This window comes from Jaculus jaculus, chromosome 17 (genome assembly GCF_020740685.1).
Source record: "Jaculus jaculus isolate mJacJac1 chromosome 17, mJacJac1.mat.Y.cur, whole genome shotgun sequence".
NCBI lineage: Eukaryota > Metazoa > Chordata > Mammalia > Rodentia > Dipodidae > Jaculus > Jaculus jaculus.
The window spans coordinates 55,085,706-55,098,322 of NC_059118.1; the positions used below are offsets into that span (position 1 = coordinate 55,085,706).

Genomic DNA, 12,617 nt, shown 5'->3' on the forward strand with positions numbered 1-12,617 from the left:
ATAAATAGCACACACACACACACACACACACACACACACACACACACACAGTTTGATTTTTTGAGATAGGGTCTTGCTCTAGTGAAGGCTCATCTGAACTTCACTATGTAGTCTCAAGGTGGCCTTGAACTCACGGTCATCCTCCTACCTCTGCCTCCTGAGTGCTGATGTTAAATTATGACACCAATGCACTGATTGTATTCTTGTAGGTTGAAGTGCATACTCCCAAAAGATATGTTATGTATATATACATATATATATGTGTGTGTGTGTGTGTGTGTATTTGTGTTTTGTTTTGTTTTGTTTTTCGAGGTAAGGTCTCACTCTAGCCAAGACTGACCTGGAATTCACTATGTAGTCTCAGGGTGGCCTCGAACTCACAGCAATCCATCTAAGCTTGCGCCACCACACCCGGCTGAGATGTTATATTCCTAACCCTTGCTGCCTGTAAAGGGGAGCTTATTTGGGAATAAAGTCTTGGAGATATAAGTGATTTTTGTTGTTGTTGTGGTTATGGTGTTTGTCTCCTGCGGTGCTGGGGATGGAGCCCAATGCTTTAAGGATGGTGAGCAAATGCTCTTTCACTGACACATAGCTTAGCTTTGCAGACATAATAAAATGTAAAATACAATTAGGCCATATTGGAGGAAGGTGGACATAAAAGGCACTCTAATTGAAGAGGAGACACCCAGCAGTAGAGACTGAGAGTAAAATACCCCTTGAAGCTAGGGACACAGGGGGAAAAGCAGCAGTTGGAGCGCTACAGCTGCAGTAGAGAGCTCTGAGGATTGCCAACGACTATCAGATGTAGGAGTGAGTGTGCGTCCTGCTACTGCTACTGCCTGGCTTTCAAGCTTCTAGACTCCACATCTGCGAGAGCATGCACTTCTTTTTGTTTTCATGTTTGGATTTGTTTGTTTGTTTTGGCAGCCGAAGTAGAGACTGTTTTGACGAGATAGTGCATTTTCAACTTGGAGAAAGCAAGATAGAGCAAAGTAAAATACAGAAAAAATAGTTCAAGAGAGAAGGGGGGGGGGATGGACAGGCCAGGGTCTCTTGTCACTGCAAAAGAAACTCCAGATGCACACACCACCTTGTGTGTCTGGCTTACACAGGTACTGGGGAATCAAACCTGAGTCCTTCGGCTTTGCAGGAAAACTTCTTAACTACTCAGCCATCTCTCCAGGCCCCAACCCCCTTTTAAAATTTGTTGTTTGAGAAAGGATCTTATGCAGCCCAGGCTAGCATTTAATTTCTTTCTTTCTTTCTTCTTTTTTCCAAGGTAGAGTCTTTCTGTCTTACTCTAGTCCAGGGTGACCTGGGATTCGGTATGTCGTCTCAGGGTGGCCTCTAACTCACAGCGATCCTCCTACCTCTGCTTCTGAGTGCTGGGATTAAAGGCATGTGTCACACCACACATGGCCCCTCCTTCTTCCTTTCTTTGGTCTGTGTCATGTAGAAGTGTGCATGTATGTGCAGATGCATGTGGCCTGAGCACACACATGTGGAGGTCCAAGTAGAACATGGGGTGTCCTCTATTGCTGTCCCGCCATGCTGCCTTGAGGTGTAGTCTTCCACTGAACCTGAGTGACCAAGGAGCTGCAGTGGTTTTCCTGTTCGTGCCCCTCAGTGCTGGGGTTCCAGACCTGCATGGCCACACTGACTTTTCCTTCTCAGATTTAAAAAAATTAATTAATTAATTAATTTGAGAGACAGAGAGAGAAAGAGGCAGATAGATAGATTGAGAAAGAGAGGAAGAGAGAGAGAGAGAGACAGACAGACAGAATGGGCGCTCCAGGGCCTCCAGCTGCTGCAAAGGAACTCCAGATGTATGTGCCACCTTTTGCATCTGGCTTATATGGGTCCTGGGGAATCAAACCTGGGTCCTTTGGCTTTGTAGACACATGCCATCTCTTCCACCCATGAGGTTTTTTTTTTTAATTTATTTATTTGCAAGCAGAGAGAGAGAGACAGAAAAAGATGAAAGAGAGAGGGAGCATCAGATCTTCTAGTTGCTGAAAATGAACTCCAGACTCATGCACCACTTTGTGCATCTAGGTATATGTGGGTACTGGGGAATCAAATCTGGGTCTTTAGGTGTTGCAGGCAAGAGCCTTAACCACTGTACCATCTTTCCAGTCCACACACTGACCTTTTTTTTTTTTTTTTTTGGAGGTAGGGTGAGGCCCAGACTGACCTGGAATTCACTATGTAGTCTTATCTCAGGCTGGCCTTGAACTCAGGGTGATCCTCCTACCTCAGCCTCCAGAATGCTGGGATTAAAGGTGTGTGCCACCACACCCGGCTCATACTGACTTTAAAAAAAAAATTGTTTTTATTTATTTATTTGACAGAGAAAGAGGGAGAGAGAGAGAGAGAATGGGCACACCAGGGCTTCCAGCCACTGCAAACGAACTCCAGATGCATGCACCTCCTTGTGCCGCTGCCTAATGTGGGTCCTGGGGAATCGAACCTGTGTCCTTTGGCTTTGCAGGCAAACGCCTTAACTGGTAAGCCATCCCTCCAGCACCTCATACTGACTTTTTATGTGGGCACTGAGCATCAAAGTCAGGTCCCCAAGCCTGTGTGACAAGTGCTCTTCCTCTTTGAGCCATCTCCCCAGGCCCTTGTGCCTGGCTTGCTATTTCCACTTTTGCTCCTAGCTCTCTCCCAGGAGTTAATTCCTTTCTGCCCTCATTCTTGGTGATTCTCCCTGAAATGAGGACAAACACTAATCATATTCCTCATTAGATTTTTTAATGTTTCAGGATGATTTATGGCTGTCTTCTGGACGCTCCTTCACAGAAAGTGTGAAGGGTCCCTGAATAGTGCTGTTCTTGAGCTTCTGTATTCACGGTGGTCACAAACCCATGGGTTCTGCGGGCGTTGGTCATGTTCCAAAAGCTTTTGCCAAGGGGGCAGGGACAGACATGTTCACCCAGATAAGTCTAGTTTAGCATACTCCTGGAGGCCACTTAACATCCCTCTTGCTCCTATCTTTGGATTTGAAGCCCTATAAAAAGCTAATGACCTGGGCATGGTGGCGCATGACTTTAATCCCAGCAGTTGGGAGGCAGAGGTAAGAGAATCACTGTGAATTCGAGGCCAGCCTGAGACTACAGAGTGAGTCAGGTCAGCCTGGGAGAGAGTGTGATTCTACCTCATGTGTGTTTGGTGGAGGGGGAGGAGAAGAAGAAGGAGAAAATAAGGTTGGGGGTAGAACGCTTGGCTAGCATACGTGAAGCCCTGGGTTCCAGCATTGTGGAGAAAAACTATTATCAAGCTTGTCTTGTTTTTTGTTTGTTTGTTTGTTTGGTTTGAGACAGGTTTGCTTTGAATTTGCTGAGAATGACTTTGAACTTCTACTTCTTTTGTCTCTACCTCTAGATTGTTGGGATTACAGATCTTTATTTATTTATTTATTTAATATTTTAAAAATAGGGGGAGGGAGGGAATTACCATGGGCTACTTTTTTATAATCATAGAAAATGCTAATAAAAATAAAATAAATAAATAAAAATCCCTACCTGTGGATGGCTGCGCGGGCATCTCTGGGGCAGGGGTGTTGCCCGGGGCGCCGTGGCTGCGCTGCGGGGCGTCCGAGGAGAAGCAGAGAGCTGTGCGGGCAGCGACGTGGTGGACCCCAGAAGAGGAGCCAGTGGATGCGGGCAGCGGAAGCCAACAGACTTTGCTATCTCGGAAACGACTTTGGGGCGGCACTCCTCGAAGGCACGCTGTGCAGGCACTCTGGGAATTTGGACCAAGACCTCTGGCCTCCTGGAAGTACAGGATGGTGAGCGGTCCAGCCTGCAGCCCCTATTTGCTGATGGAGCCTTGCATCGAAGCCTCTGGAACCACCAAACAGAAGCGATCTCGGAACTCCAGGAGAATGAGGTAAGTTGGGGGCGAATCTCTGAATCTTGCAGAGGGCATCACTGACACAGAGGGCGTGAATGCCCTGCTCTGCGGTGCCACGCAGGACGACTGGCAAGATGACCCCCGCCCTCTATCCTTCCCTGCCACGGGCGCAGTATGAGGCCCTCGAGAGCCCACCTGAGGCTTTCGGGAAAGTCATATCTGAAGAAATATTGAAGATGGTTGAAAAGAACAGCCACGGCTCCTTTGTCATAGAAGCGCTGAAATCTTTGCCATCAAATGAGGAGAGCGGAGGCCTCCGGGCAAGATGCCCATGGTTTCTAGACGCCCTCATCAAATTCCGAGCACAGAAAGAGATGAAGCAGAACAGGGCCCTGGGCCCTGGAATGCCCCCCATCATGGACACCAAACTGCTGAAGTCCTTCACCTGCCACAGTGGCAGGTTATGGATCCAAACTTCAACTTCGGTGAAAGCGAAGATCACTGCGTGTGTGATCATACTTGCCTTGCACTTGAACGACTCCGGATCGACCTGACCATGTTACAGAGAGGCTTAGGACTGAGATGGCAAAAGCTATGAGGTTGAAGATCTCTAAGAAGGTGTCAAAGCTGGGCGTGGTGGCAGAGGTAGGAGGCTCTCCCTGAGTTCAAGGCCACCCTGAGACTACAGAGTGAATTCCAGGTCGGCCTGGACTAGAGTGTGACACTACCTTGAAAACCCCCCAAAATAGCTGGGCGTGGTGGCACAAGCCCTTAATCCCAGCACTCAGGAGGAGGCAGAGGTAGGAGGATCACTGTGAGTTTGAGGTCACCTGAGAAGTGAATTCCAGGTCAGCCTGAGCTAGTGAGACCCTACCTAAAAAAAAAAAAAAAAATCCAAATAAATAAGAAGAAGGTGTCTCTGGCAGGGATCACAGAATGGGTGCTCTGTCCGTTCTGCTCCCTCCAGCTCCCGCCTCCAACTGCCAGTCAAAGCACAGGGAGATTACATAGATGTGCTTTCCAAAGGGGGCATTTTGGCCACATCGCAGCCACTTCTGTTCACTTCCAGTTTTATTTTTTGAAAGAGGAAGGGTAACTCTAATCCTGTAGCCTCAACACTGGGGCTGAGGCAGGAAGATTTTGAGTTATAGGCCAGCCTGGGCAACATCATGAGACTGCCAAAGTTACAAAGAAAACTTGCTCACTTTGGCATGGGGTGTGAAGCCAGAAGCCAGCATACCAACTGTGCCTTTTTTTTTTTGTTCATTTTTATTTATTTACTTATTTGAGAGTAACAGACACAGGGAGAAAGACAGATAGAGGGAGAGAGAGAGAATGGGCGCGCCAGGGCTTCCAGCCACTGCAAACGAACTCCAGACGCGTGCGCCCCCTTGTGCATCTGGCTAACGTGGGACCTGGGGAACCGAGCCTCGAACCGGGGTCCTTAGGCTTCACAGGCAAGCGCCTAACCGCTAAGCCATCTCTCCAGCCCTAGCCCCCCTTTTTTTTTAATTAAAAAATTTATTTATTTATTTGACAGTGACAGACAGAGAAAGAGACAGATAGAGAGAAATAGAAAAAATGGTGCACCAGGGCCTCCAGCCACTGCAAACAAACTCCAGACACACGCGCCCCCTTGTGCATCTGGCTAAAGTGGGTCCTGGGGAATCAAGCCTTGAACCAGGGTCCTTACGCTTCACAGGCAAGTGCTTAACCGCTAAGCCACCTCTCCAGCCCCCCAAGTGTGCCTTTTAATGCAGAAGTATAGTGATGGCCACTGTGGACTTCATCTCTGTTCTTTGGCGTTGCTGTGTTTGTAAGTGGCAGATGTTTTCCATGTTGGTCATATGTGTGGGATATGGGAAGGTCAGAATCAAATGATAACATCACCAGGCTTATCTGCGAACTTTCCCAATGGCTGAAGGTTTATACAAACCCCAGAAGGACCAGTGGAGTGGGCAGCTTCTGTAGCACAGCAGGGCTGGGGGAGGAAATTCCCAGCTTGATTAGAAGCTAGTTGAGTTCCAAGTTCTAGGTGATAGAGGCAGAGTGATTGGGAGTTCAAAGTAAGCCTTGGCTACAAGAGATGTGAGAAACCTAAGAAATCCCACAAGAAAACCCAGTATCCAGTCTGTGAAAAGCCCAAGAAATTACGAGAAAAGTTTAGCTCAAGACTAAGCTGAGAACTTAACCAGCTTTCTAGGCTGCAAAAAGATAAGTATGGGATTGGAGAGATGGGATAGTGGTTAAGGCGCTTGTCTGCAAAGCCTAAGGACCAAGGTTCATTTCCACACTACCCACGTAAGCCAGATGCATAGGGTGGTACATGCTTCTGGAGTTCATTTACAGTGGCTGGAGGCCCTGGTGTGCCCATTACCTCTCTGTCTCTTTCTCAAACAAAAATTTAAAAAGATCAGGAGGCAGAGGTAGGAGGATTGCTGTGAATTTGACGTTACCCTGAGACTACATAGTGAATTCCAGGTCAGCCTGAGCTAGAATGAGACCCTACTTCAAAAAAAAAATTTTTTTTTTAAAGTATATTGACGAAAATGATGTACTTGTGCATGTGTGTGTGCGTGTGCATGTGTGTGCATGTCAGGGTCTCTTGACACTGCAAATGGAACATTAAGTTTTACAAGCAAAGGCCTTTAACTATAGTCATCTCCTCAGCCCGTCATTATTATTATTATTATTGTTTTATTTATTAATTTATTTATTTTTGGTTTTCCTTTTTCTTTTTTTTTCGAGGTGGGGTCTCACTCTAGCTCAGGCTGACCTGGAATTCACTAGGTAATCTCAGGGTGGCCTCGAACTCATGCCCATCCTACCTCTGCCTCCTGAGTGCTGGGATTTAAGGCATGCACCACCACACCCGGCTATTATTTTATTTATTTTTTTATTTTTATTATTTATTTATTATTTATTTATTTATTTATTTGAGAGCAACAGACACAGAGAGAAAGACAGATAGAGGGAGAGAGAGAGAATGGGCGCGCCAGGGCTTCCAGCTTCTGCAAATGAACTCCAGACGCGTGCGCCCCCTTGAGCATCTGGCTAACGTGGGACCTGGGGAATTGAGCCTCGAACCGGGGTCCTTAGGCTTCACAGGCAAGCACTTAACCGCTAAGCCATCTCTCCAGCCCTATTATTTTATTTTTGAGGTAGGGTCTCACTCTAGCCCAGGATGACCTAGAACTCACTTTTGTAGCCCCTAGGCTGGCCTGGAACTCACAGCAATTTTCCTACCTCTGCCACCTGAGTGCTGGAATTAAAGGTGCGTGCACCATACCTGGCTTCTTATTTGCTTTTTGTGATTTTTTTTTGCTTTTCTTTCTTTTAGGTTTTTTTTTTTTTTTTTTTTTTTTTTTTTTAAATGTAGGGTCTCACTCTGGTCCAGGCTGACCTGGAATTAACTCTGTCATCTCAGGGTGGCCTTGAACTCATGGCAATCCTCCTACCTCTGCCTCCCGAGTGCTGGGATTAAACTTTTAGTTTTTTGAGATAGGGTTTCACTCTAGCCCAGGCTGACCTGGAATTCACTATGTAGTCTTAGGGTGGTCTGGAATTTACAGTAATCCTACCTCTCTGCCTCCCAGTGCTGAGATTAAAGGTGTGTACCCCCATGCCCTGCTTTTATTTGGTATTTTATTTTATTTATTTTAGAGAGGCAGAGAAAGAGAGAGAGAGGGAGATAACGGCCATGCCAGGGTCTCTAGCCACTGCAAAAGAAGTCCAGACACGTGCATCACCTTGTGCATTAGGCTTTCGTGGGTCCTAGGGAATTGAACTGAGGTCCTTTGGCTTTGCAGGCAAGCATCTTAATGGCTAAGACCTTATTTATTTTCTATTGTTTTTTTTTCGAGGTAGGGTCTCACTCTAGCCCTGGCTGACTTGGAATTCAGTATGTAGTCTTAGGGTGGCCTTGAACTCATGGCAATCCTCCTACCTCTACCTCCAGAGTGCAGGGACTAAAGGCATGTGCCACCATGCCTGGTTTATTTGGTATTTTTGAGACAGGAAGTTACCCTATAGCTCAGACTAGCCTTGGACTCACCTTGTAGCCCAGGCTGACCTTGGACTTGAAGAATCTCCCTACGTCAGCTTTTAAAATGTTGTATTACAGGTGTGAGCTGGCTCTGCCAGATATTCTTATTTTTTGGTTTGCAGAAATTTGTATTTTATTATTTATTTATTTTTGGTTTTCCAAGGTAGGGTCTCGCTCTTGCTCAGGCTGACCTGGAATTCACTATGTAGTCTCAGGGTGGCCTCGAACTCATGGCAATCCTCCTACCTCAGCCTCCCAAGTGCTGGGATTAAAGGCATGCACCACCATGCCCAGGTCAAAATTTGTATTTTAATATATATGATGTGATAATATATTATCAATTTTATGATGACATATTTAATCTTCTATCTCACAGAGCCTTCATCCAGCTGTAAACCTGTTGCTGCCAGACAAGCAGTTAAGTTTCCAGGGTAGCGTGAGCAGCCACCTCTGCTGACAACCTGCATTGTGCAGTCACGCTGACGTTTCATACCGCTATTAAAAGTTCTCTATAATCTGACATCCAGATGAAAGGGTAGAATCAACAGAAACACTAATTAAATAAAGGCTGGTCCAGACAATTGGACTCTATCTGAAAGTAAGTGTGATTGTAGAATAGCCAAAGATTAAATCACTCCCCATAAAGGTAACAGCACTTTAAATCAAGACCTGTATTTTTTTTTTTTCTTTTAGCAATTTATCTACTTATTTATTTGAGAGAGAAAGAGGCAGATAGAAATAGATACAGAAACAGAGAGAGTGAAGCTGGGTATGGTGGCACACACGTTTAGTCCCACCACTTGGGAGGTAGAGGTAGGAGGATCACTGTGAGTTCGAGGCCATCTTGAGACTACATAGTGAATTCCAGGTCAGCCTGGGCTAGAAAGTGAGACCTTGCCTCAAAACACAAAACAAAATAAAACAAATATATAAAATAAAACTCATTGTTTTTTTAGAAAAGAAAGAAAAAAAGACTGCAGAAGGATGACTATTTGAGAACCCACAGCCATTTTCTGGTGTGTATCTTTCTTTTCTTCTGAGTGATTAATCTTTCTCTTAACCCTCATGCTTAAAGCCTATATTAAAATATTTTTAATATTCCTGGCATGGTGATGCATGGCTTTAATCCTAGGACTCAGGAGGCAAAGGTAGGAGGACCACTGTGAATTCCAGGCCAGTTTGGGACTACAGAGTAAGTTCCAGGTCAGCCTGAGCCAGAGTGAGACTGTACCTCCAAAAACAAAGTGAAACAAAACAACAAGAAAAATAAACCCAGGACTGGAGAGATGATTCAGTGGTTAGAGACGCTTGCTTACAAAGCCTGATGGCCTGGGTTCCATTCCCTAGCACCTACATAAAGCCAGATACACAGGATGGTGTATTCCTCTGGAGTTCATTTGCAGTGGCAGGAAGCCCTGGTGCACTCATTCCCTGTCTCTTATTCTCTCTCTACTTGCAAATAATTTTTTGGGGGGTGAGGGTATGAGGTAGGGTTTCACTCTAGCCCAGGCTGACCTGAAATTCACTATGTAGTCCATGGTGGCCTTGAACTCACAGTGACCCTCTTATCTCTGCCTACAGAGTGCTGGGATTAAAGGCTTGAGCCACCACACCCGGCTGCAAATAAATTTTTTAAAAATGAAATCAGGGGCTGGAGAGATGGCTTAGCGGTTAAGCGCTTGCCTGTGAAGCCTAAGGACCCCGGTTCGAGGCTCGGTTCCCCAGGTCCCACGTTAGCCAGATGCACAAGGGGGCGCATGCATCTGGAGTTCGTTTGCAGAGGCTGGAAGCCCTGGCACGCCCATTCTCTCTCTCTCCCTCTATCTGTCTTTCTCTCTGTGTCTGTTGCTCTCAAATAAATAAATAAATAATTGAAAAAAAAATTAAAAATGAACACAGGACTGGAGGGATGGTGGTCAAGTATTCTTTCTGCAGAAGCAGGAGGGCCTTGAGGAGGCCTGAAACCAGACTTTGAATCTCCAGCTCCCAGATAAACACCTGCGCATGGCTATGCTCAGCCCCAGTCTTGCAAGGAAGTGGCAACTGGAAAAGAGTAAAGAGACTGGGGTTCAAAACAAGGTGAGAGCAGGGTGTGCGGGCACACACCTTTAATCTCAGCATATTCAGGAGTCAGAGGTAGAAGGATCGTTGTGAGTTCAAGGCCACCCTAAGACTAAATAATGAATTCCAGGTCAGCTTGGGCTAGAATGAGACCCTACCTCGAAAAACCAAGCCAATAACAACAACAACAAAAAGCATTTATTTATTTGAGACAATGAGAGAGAGAGAGAGAGAGAGAGAGAGAGAGAGTGGGCACACCAGGGCCTCCAGCCACTGCAGATGAACTCCAGACTCACATGCCACCTTGTTCATCTGGTTTACATGGGTACTAGAGAATCAAACCTGGGTCCTTAGACTTCCCAGGCAAGTGCCTTAATTGCTAATCCATCTCTCCAGACTCCTCCCCCGCCTTTTTTTTTCCAAGTTAGGGTTTCACTCTAATCCAGGCTGACCTGGAATTCACTATGTAGTCTCAAGGTGGCCTCAAACTCATGATGATCCTCTTAAATCTGCCTCCCAAATGCTGGGATTAAGGGTGTGTGCCACCATACGGGGCCCAGGCACTTTTTTTTTGGGGGGGGGAAGTTTGAGGTAGTGTCTCACTCTGGCTCAGGCTGACCTGGAATTCACTATGTAATCTCAGGGTGGCCTCGAACTCTTAGCGATCCTCTTACCTCTGCCTCCAGAGTGCTGGAATTGAACATGTGGGCCACCACACCTAGATTAACCTCCATATATATATATATATATATATATATATATATATATATATATATATATATATATATGTAAGGAGAGAGAGGGAGAGGGAGGGAGGGAGGGAGAGAGAGAGAAAGAGAGAAAGAGAGAGAGAGAGAGAGTGGGAGAGAGAGGGAGCGCACAAGTGAGAATGGGCATGCCAGGGCCTCTGACCACTGCAAATGAACTTTGGACACATGAGCCACTATGTGTACCTGGCTTACGTGGGTTCTGGGGAATCAAACCTGGGTCTTTTGCTTTCACAGGCAAGTGACTTAACTGCTGAGCCATGTCTCTAGTCCCCCAGCAATTTATTTGGATGTCTGGGGAATTGAACCTAGGCTGGCAGGCGTTTGAGGCAAGGTCTCATTCTAGTCCAGGTTGACCTGGAACTCACTCTTTAACTCACACTGCCCCCAACCTTGCGAGGATTATAGGCCTGAGACACCATGCCAGGCTAAGAAAACAAGTCTTTTTTTTTTAAATTTATTTATTTATTTGAGAGCGACAGACACAGAGAGAAAGACAGATAGAGGGAGAGAGAGAGAGAGAGAGAATGGGCGTGCCAGGGCTTCTGCAAATGAACTCCAGACGCGTGCACCCCCTTGTGCATCTGGCTAACGTGGGACCTGGGGAACCGAGCCTCGAACCGGGGTCCTTAGGCTTCACAGGCAAGAGCTTAGCCGCTAAGCCATCTCTCCAGCCCTAGAGAACAAGTCTTACTATGTCACCTAGGGACCGACCTTGAACTCCTGGGCTCTGTGATCCTCATGCCTCAGCCTCACACGTCTGGGACTACAGGTGCACAATACTAGTTTGTATTTTGGCACTTTGAAATAGCAGCGTTGGTGAATGAAGTTTAGGGAGAAGGCAGAAGAAACAAGTGATTAGATGGCATGCCGTACTTTGTTCTTTCGTTCAGAATATTGTCATTTGGTTTTCCCTCTCCAGAGCACCGTCGCAGATTGGAGCTCCAGTTGTGTAAGATATTCTGCCGTGCTTCGAAACAGCACATGTTAGACATCAATGGTTCTTAGAAGCAGAGAAAACATTGCAGGAGGACTGATGAGGAGTACGTGGCCTTCTCTCCAGGGGTCAATTATGTTTTAAAAGCAACAGAATACTTTGTAACATATGTTCTTCCAATGTGCTCTCTGACAGAGCCTATTCAGGATGCGCAAAGGGAATTTTTAAAAAGCAGTTGCATTATTACAAGTTGTCAGCAAATGGATTATGTAAAGTCTTTCATCCAATCAAGCTTGTGGGGTGTGGGAATGCCCTAGTCCCCTAGCATCCATCAATAGTAATTTATGGACTCATCAAGATATCACTGTCTCCCCCAGAGAAACAGGCAAATACCTCCCTATACAAAGATCAACACTATCTTCCAAGGTAGAATTTTGTTTTGTGTGGATGCTATTTAATGCCAATAATTAGTGCTCCATCTCCTAAGAAAAAGAATTTCCCGCTGTGTCTTCACACACTCACACCTATAATCCCAGCACTGGGGAGGCTGAGGCAGGAGGATTGTGAGTTTGAGGCCAACCTGGGCTACATGGCAAGGCCTTTTTTTTTTTTTTTTCTGTTTTGAGGTAGGGTCTCACTTTAGCTCAGGTTGATCTGTAATTAATTACGTATTCTCAGGGTGACCTTGCATTTACGGTGATCGATCCTCCTATCTTTGCCTCCTGAGTGCTGGGGTTAAAGGCCTGTGCCACCACACCCAGCCAGACCCTTTCTGAAAAAGGAAAAGAGAAACAAGAATGTGAGGAAGATGCTCAGCTTTTAAGGCACTTGCTTGCAAAACCTGACGGCCTGGGTTAGATTCCCCAGTGCCACATAAAGCCAGATGCACAAGGTAGTGCATACATCTGGAGTTCTTTGCAGAGCCTTTCTTTCCTTCTCTCTCAAATAA

The 12,617-nt window shown here is 46.0% G+C and overlaps 1 pseudogene; it reads left to right on the plus strand.

Moving 5' to 3' along the window:
• Window positions 1-3,533: 3,533 nt before the first annotated feature.
• Window positions 3,534-12,617, plus strand: part of LOC123455534 — a 76,541-nt pseudogene continuing 67,457 nt past the window's right edge.